Raw genomic sequence first — 8,224 nt, 5'->3', positions numbered from 1 at the left:
TAATTCACGAGTCCAGAGATCTTAGGAAATAAAGCAAGCATAATGTTATAGGAAACGATAAAAATAGGCATGAATAATAAGTACGGAAAAATAGGGAAATTCAAACGGTATTTCTCGGTCCATGATGGCATCAACGCTCAGGATATAGTGGAGTCTCCTCAACTTCGTAGCCTCGAAGCTCCGTGATCTGGCGTCGGAGATCGGCGATCTCATCATGCAACATATCAGTCTCGGTGTCGTGTGAGGCAACTGCTACCTCGACCTGCAGGGCAACATCAGCAAGCTCTTGGCGAAGTTCAGCTATCTCCATGTGAAGCTTAACCAATTCGGACTGCATGCTCGGAGTCTGGAGATTAGGATTGTTAGTACAAACTTTAATTCTGATCGGTGCAATCTTCGGCGCATCTACAGTCTCCCCCTGCCCCTCTATGGCGTAGACCCAGTTGGCCTGATCAATAACACAAGTCCTCTGAGGGTCAGGTAAAGTGAAGTAGTGTATGGTCTCACCCTCGATTAACAACCTATATTGATCCGGATGGAAAGAGGATCTCCTCATCAGACCACGGTCCAGATAGAAATCAACATCCATCAGGGTGTAGCTACAATAAGGTGTCAGGTGAGAAAGTCTCCTATCGAGTCCCAGGGATGAGGCTATGTGAGTCACAGTGCTTCCGACATGTATGGGGATCGCAGTAGAGCGAGCATTAAGGTGTAGGCTCTCAATCAAGAAGGCTCCATAGTCTACTGGGCGTGACTGAGTAGTACAGTACATGAAGAAGATCTCTTCAGCACTCACATGCGCATCAGGGTCACTCTTCCCCAGGAAGGTGTGGGCAATGATCATCTGGAAGTATCGGAAAGCGGGGTTGTGAATTTTGTTGGAGATCTGGGTTGAAGGGTCAAGACTACCTCCACATGTGATATCGCTCCAAAACTTCTCGACGTCTCGGCTCAGAAAGTAGCTCATGGGGAGCTCGGACGAAGCATCATAGGCAGTCTGGAAACCAAGCAAGTCACCGAAATGCTTGTGGTTGAAGGTATATTCTACCCCAAATAATCTGAAGTTAATGTATCCTCCATCACTGGCGTGACCGACATAAGGCTCGAAGACAAGCAAGCTCAGGAACTCCAAAGTCAGGTTCCTGTAAGTCACGTGCATATCATCTGTTTATTCATCCCACTGTAACTGATTGCATAAGTGCCTAACACTAGGCTCAATGCCTAGTGCCTCCATGCAGCTCGAGTCGGGATATCTAGTAGGCAACACCGGGCGCTGTGAAAGCATGGTGTAGCGCTGCTCTTGAACTGGGTCACGGAACATTACTGGCATAGTGTCAATATTCTCCATTCCTGAAAAGTTAGATTAGAAACAGAGAACACCTGAAATCACAAATATTATAACTGTTAGTCTCCATATAGATATACATATATATAAAACAAATAAAAATATAAATTAAAAAGAGTAAAAGAAAAGGAAAAGAAGTCATGGGTTGCCTCCCATGTAGTGCTTGTTTAACGTCTTTAGCTTGAAGATTCGAACTTTATATGTTAGAGGTAGGAACTGGAGGGTCGGCAGAGTCTAGTCATGACATTTTGTGGGTATGTCACCTCCTTTTTATGGCTTCAATATTTGTCCGTTTACCACGAATGGGTTACAGGAGTTGTTTCGGATTTCGGCTGCTCCAGATTTCAGGATTTTTAACACCTCAAAGGGGCATATCCATCTCGAACGCAGCTTACCTGGAAAAAGACGTAATCTCAAATTGAAGAGAAGAACAGAGTCTCCTATATTGAATTCCCTTTTCACGATCCTCTTATCGTGCCATGCTTTGGTTCTCTCCTTGTATATAACGACATTCTCGTAAGCATTCTGGCGAAGTTCCTCCAATTTGTGAATATCAAGGATTCGCTTCTTGCCAGATGCTAAGTAATCCAAATTTAGGGTCTTGATGGCCCAATATGCCTTGTGCTTGAGTTCAAAAGGTAAGTGGCATGACTTCCCGTAGACCAACTGGTACAATGTAGTTCCAATGGGGGTCTTGTCAGCAGTTCTGTAAGCCCACAGTGCTTCTGTTAGCTTTTCAGATCAATCTTTTCTAGATATTGATACAGTTTTCTTCAAGATTTGTTTAATCTCTCTGTTGGATACTTCTACTTGACCATTAGTCTGGGGGTGATATGGTGTTGCTACTCTGTGTTTCACTCCATATTTCCTTAGGAGCTTGTTAAATATTCTGGATATAAAATGCGATCCACCATCGCTTATGACAAGTCGTGGAACTCCAAATCTGGGAAATATATTGTTCTTGAACATCTTGATGACTACTCTTGTGTCGTTGGTGGGTGCGGCTATAGCTTCTAGCCACTTGGACACATAGTCAACTGCTACCAAAATGTACTTATTTCCTAATGAAGATGGAAAAGGTCCCATGAAATCTATACCCCAAACATCAAATAGTTTTACTTCTTGGATGTTCTTCAAAGGCATTTCATCATGTCTTGAGATGTTTCTAGTGCGCTGGCACCGGTCACATCGGACAATATAAGCATGGACATCACGCCATAATATTGGCCAATAAAGACTAGCTTGAAGGATCTTAGCGTATGTCTTGGATGTGCTTGAATGTCCACCATAGGGTGAAGAATGACAGTGTTCTATGATGTTTCTGACTTCTTCTTCCGGGACGCAATGTCGAAATATGTTATTAGTTCCTCTTTTGAAAAGGAGTGGTTCGTCCCAATAGAAGTATCTTATATCTTTAAGTAACTTCTTCTTCTGTTGATAGTTGAGGTCAGGTGGTATGATATCAGCGGCTAGATAGTTCACGAAATCAGCGTACCATGGTACTTTGCTAATCTCTGAAATCGTCCCAAGGTTGTCTCTACCAGGTTCAAGGGGAATAGTATCTATCTTAGCTACTAGTCTGTCATAGGTGAAGTCATCATTTATAGGTAAATGATCTGGCTTTAAATGCTCTAATCTGGAAAGATGGTCAGCAACTACATTTTCTGTTCCTTTTTTGTCTCTAATGTCTAAGTCGAATTCTTGTAGCAAACGGATCCACCTGAGTAATCTAGGTTTTGCATCCTTTTTGCTCAGAAGGTAACGGATAGCTGCATGGTCTGTATAGACTATAATCTTAGATCCTACAAGATAATACCTAAATTTATCGATTGCGAAGACTACAGCTAGGAGTTCCTTCTCAGTTGTTGTATAATTTAATTGAGCGGCGTCTAGGGTTCTACTAGCGTAATATATTACGTGTAGTTTCTTATCTTTTCTCTACCCTAAAACAGCTCCTATAGCGGAATCGCTAGCATCACACATTATTTCGAAGGGTTTAGTCCAATCTGGGGTTTGTAGAATGGGTGCTGAGATTAACACTCGTTTTAACTGGTTAAAGGCTTTGATGCATTTCTCATCGAAAATAAACTCGATGTCTTTCATCAGAAGGCCGATCAAGGGTTTTCTTATTTTAGAGAAGTCTTTTATAAAACGTCGGTAGAAACCGGCGTGTCCAAGGAAACTACAGACTTCTCTAACTGCCTTAGGAGGGTTAAGGTTTTCTATAACTTCTATTTTTGCTTTATCGACCTCAATGCCTCTTTCAGATATTATGTGTCCTAATACTATGCCTTCTTTGACCATAAAGTGGCACTTCTCCCAGTTTAACACTAGGTTGACTTCTATGCATCTCTCTAGGATCTTCTCAAGGTTAATAAGGCAGTCTTCAAAGTCTAATCCACACACCGAGAAGTCGACCATGAATACTTCCATGATCCCGTTGAGATAATCTGCGAAGATTGACATCATACAATATTGGAAAGTAGCTGCTGCATTACAGAGTCCAAACGGCATTCGTCTGTAAGCAAACATTCCGTAGGGACAGGTAAAGATTGTTTTCTCTTGATCCTCAGGGTGAATGGGTATTTGGAAAAATCCAGAATATCCATCAAGATAACAAAAGTAAGAGTGTTTGGTAAGACGCTCCAGCATTTGATCTATGAATGGAAGGGGGAAATGGTCTTTCCTAGTTGCCTTATTAAGCTTCCTATAATCTATGCACATACGCCATCCGCCTTCTATGCGTTTAGCGACATGCTCTCCTTTTTCGTTCTGCACAACTGTGATACCTCCCTTCTTGGGTACCACATGTACTAGACTTACCCACTTACTATCAGAGATCTGATATATTATACCAGCTTCCAGTAGTTTAAGGACTTCCTTCTTTACTACCTCGCTCATCACAGGGTTTATTCTTCTATGATGTTCTCTGGAAGGTTTTGAATCCTCCTCTAGTGAGATCCGATGCATACACACGGATGGAATAATACCCTTTAAATCAGAGATGTTGTACCCTAAGGCAGAGGGGTATTTTCTTAAAACATTCAAGAGTCGATTCGTCTTGTCTTGGTTTAAGGTGGCACTAATTATTACTGGGCGGTTCATTTCTTCATCCAGGAAGTCATATCTTAGGTTCTTGGGTAGTTCCTTAAGTTCTTGGGCTGGTTTTTGAGAATTAGGTGAAGGGTCTGGAGTAAGATCCAGACATTCGTTATTGTGAGGTTCCGTTTCCTCTAACTCGTCATCCTTTTCATTCGGGTTTGAAAATGGTTCGATCTTAGGTTCTCCCTGATCAAATTCTCTTATGCACTCATCTATGATATCGATCGCATAACATGCGTCTCCTAGAATTGGTGCCATCAGGAATTTCGAAAGAATGAACTCGATCTTTTCGTCCCCTACTTCGAAGGTTAATTTCCCTCTTTTGACATCTATTATAGCTCCGGCTGTTGATAAGAATGGTCTACCTAGAAGGATAGGGATATCTTCGTCTTCTTTTATATCCATGACCATAAAGTCTGTTGGAATATAAAGTTGACCGATCCTAACTGGGATGTCTTCTAAAATGCATACGGGATACTTAACAGACCTATCGGCTAATTGAAGGGACATCTTAGTTGATTGCAATTCCCCTAGGTTTAACCTCTTACCTACAACTAAGGGCATTAAACTTACGCTAGCGCCTAAGTCTAGGAAAGCTTTGTCGATCACATGGTTTCCTAAAATGCAAGGTATAGAAAAACTGCCAGGGTCTTTCTCCTTCTTAGCAAGTTTATCCTCAGAAATAAAGTTGCATTCCAAGGGTTTTGGATCGTCGAGCCTACGCTTGTTAGTTAAGATGTCTTTGAGAAATTTGGCGTAAGACGGGATTTGGGTGATAACTTCGGTGAAAGGAATCTCTACATGAAGCTTTTCTATCACTTTTATAAATTTTTGATATTGGTTGTTGACTTTGGTTTGTTTAAGTCTTTGCGGATATGGGATTGGTGGTTTGTAAGTTTTATCCTTGGCTTCACCTTCTTGGTTGGTTTATTTCTCGGATTCCCCTGGTTCCTTTTCTTGGTTGTTAGAAGTTTTGGACTCACTCATTACTGGGTTCTGAGGCCCTTCGTAAGCGGTCCCACTTCGTAACGAGATAGCGTTAGCTTGCCCTCGAGGGTTTAGTTGAGGTTGTCCAGGAAATTGGTCTCCAGGGGTAGTTTGTGGGGCTTGGTTTTGTGCTACCTGTGAGATCTGGGTTTCAAGCATCTTGTTGTGAGTGATTATCTGATCAACCTTGGTTCCTAATTGCATTATAAGTTCGTTTACGTGAATACTTTGGTTTAGGAATTCTTTATTTTGCTGAGTCTGGCCCGATATAAAGCTTTCCATGATCTTCTCAAGGTTAGACTTCTGGGGCACAACTTGCATAGCTTGATTTGGTTTTTGGGCTTATAACCTTGTGGTCTCTGAGGTGCATTATTTTGGATAGGGTTCTGGTTTCTATAAGAGAAATTTGGATGATTCTTCCATCCAGGGTTGTAAGTGTTTGAAAACGGGTTACCTTGGGCGTAATTCACTTGGTCAGTATTTAGTTCGTTCAAAAGGTTACACTCCACCGATTCGTGTCCTTTAGATCCACAGAGTTCGCACTCTGTGTGGACTACTACTACGGTGTTAGTGTTTGTAGACATATGTTCGATCCTAAGGGCTAAAGCGTCCATTTTCGCCTGCATCATGTCTAGAGAGCTTACCTCATGTATTCCACCTTGGGTCTCCTTTTTCTCTATTGATACTCGTTCAGTTCCCCATTGATAATGGTTTTGGGCCATATCCTCAATTAGGTCACAAGCTTCTGGATAAGGTTTGTTCATCAGCGCGCCACCTGCGGCAGCGTCGATGCTCATCTTGGTGTTATAATGGAGTCCATTGTAAAAGGTGTGAACGATCAACCATTATTCTAGGCCATGGTGTGGGCAGACTCTTAATAGCTCTTTATATCTCTCCCAAGCTTCGAAAAGCGATTCTCCTTGGTTTTGAGCAAATCTAGTTATTTGGTTTCGAAGAACAACAGTCTTGCTAGGGGGGAAATATCTAGCAAGGAATACTCTCATAAGGTCTTCCTAGGTAGTTATTGAATTGGTTGGAAGTGAATCTAGCCATGAACGTGCTCTATCCCTGAGGGAGAAAGGAAATAATCTTAAACGGATCATATTAGATGCAGCGCCGTTAGATTTAAAGGTGTCAGCTAGTTGGATAAAAACTTTTAAATGTTGATTCGGGTTCTCAGTAGCGAGACCCGCGTATTGGTTTTGTTGTACTAATTGCAACAAAGACGGTTTTAGTTCGAAATTGTTAGCAGGTATAAGGGGGTTTACTATACTCGAACTAGGTTCCTCATTAGAGGGTTGGGCAAATTCCTTAAGAGGCCGCCTATCGTGATTCTCGGCCATAGCTTTCTTAATTAGGATGAGTAATAGGCGTGTACGAGTATAACGTTCAGGTTCCGCTAAAGGATCTACTAAATTTCCGGTACTACGGGTTCTTCGTATTTACCAGCTAAAAATGCCTTAGTCTATACGGTATAACAATAGGGTACGAAATTTGACGAAGTTGGTCCCCGGCAACGGCGCCAAAAACTTGATCACTGTGATTCGCAAGTGCACGAATAACGTCAAAGTAATATAAAAGAATATTGATCCCACAGAGACCAATCGTCAATCTATCGAATACTATTGTTACGGTGTTTATCTAAGGCGGTATAAAAGAGATATTTGGTTTGCAAAATAACGGTAAATAATAAATGTAGGTAAAGACATGTTGAATGTAATTCACGTCAGGAACTGTCGCTTTCGCGTATTCAGAACCGAGTTTACCCTTAAATTAAGGCCTTTTATTGTCACTTATAAAAGGTGCGCAGAATGCTAAAGTAGTAAACCTATTTTTAAGAAATGAGACTCGTAAACTTAGTTGAAAAGTGTTTTTGATTTGGAAAGTTTACCCAAGGAGTTTACTGATTTTAAACCTATCAACGCGTCCGAAAACACTTTCAAAAATAGTTTTTCCTTAAAGTGATAAAGATTCCTAGTTACTACGCCAGGGTGCTTTTGCACTCCTCGAATAATTAAAACTAACCAAGTTTGTTTTAGAAAACTCAAGTTAAAAATCAAAACAACCTTTAAAGTATTTCTACAGATTTCAATATGTGAAACATTACTTTAACCGCGATCCTTACATTCTAACCTTTAAAAGATTTAGCCAGACATGGTAATACAGACGAACATAACGGCGTTAATCATGATGAAAAGTTTGTTTTAGAATGTGAGGCGTAGAGAGCGAGTAAAGTGCGTAAAATAAATAAAGTAAAGAGAGTGCGGAAAATAAATAAAGTAAAGCGAGTGCGGAAAATAAATAAAGTAAAAGCGATGCGGGAAATAAATAAAGTAAAAGCGATGCGGAAAATAAATAAAGTAAAAGCAATGCGGGAAATAAATAAATAAAAGGAATGCGGGAAATAAATAAAGTAAAACGATAAATAAAAACCTGCTCCAAACGGAAGCTTCGATTCTAATACAAAAATAAACCTCCGACTCCTGAAGCTAAAGACGACAACAACTCGAAGTGACCCAACTCAATCTCACAAAGATGTGATAACCCCCCGATGTGATGGATTATCGCTATTACAAATGATAATTATATTCTTAGTGTTGTAAAACTAAGTTGGATGATAGAAAACGAAATGAAATGAGCTATTTATAGAGATTCTCAGCAGTTTGTAAAGACCATGGTGCCCTCCAACTTCCCTTTAGTGGGCTTTAGTGGGAACGTGATTTCCAAAGGTGGCGCCCGCCATCCCTTTTTGGCGACCGCCATGTGTGTAAATGGGGTGGATCATGGGAA

At 40.9% G+C, this 8,224-nt stretch overlaps 1 non-coding gene across 1 annotated transcript; it reads left to right on the top strand.

The window, feature by feature from the left end:
• The first annotated feature begins 6,286 nt into the window (after positions 1-6,286).
• LOC127116034 (small nucleolar RNA R71) lies at positions 6,287-6,393 on the top strand. Its single transcript, XR_007801024.1, has one exon. It is a non-coding gene; the product is annotated as a small nucleolar RNA R71 (small nucleolar RNA).
• The last annotated feature ends 1,831 nt before the right edge of the window (positions 6,394-8,224 follow it).

This window comes from Lathyrus oleraceus, chromosome 1, assembly GCF_024323335.1.
Source record: "Lathyrus oleraceus cultivar Zhongwan6 chromosome 1, CAAS_Psat_ZW6_1.0, whole genome shotgun sequence".
Taxonomy (NCBI): Eukaryota; Viridiplantae; Streptophyta; class Magnoliopsida; order Fabales; family Fabaceae; genus Lathyrus; species Lathyrus oleraceus.
The sequence above is the reverse complement of the archived record's forward strand: the minus strand, read 5'-3'. Positions and strand labels throughout refer to the sequence as shown.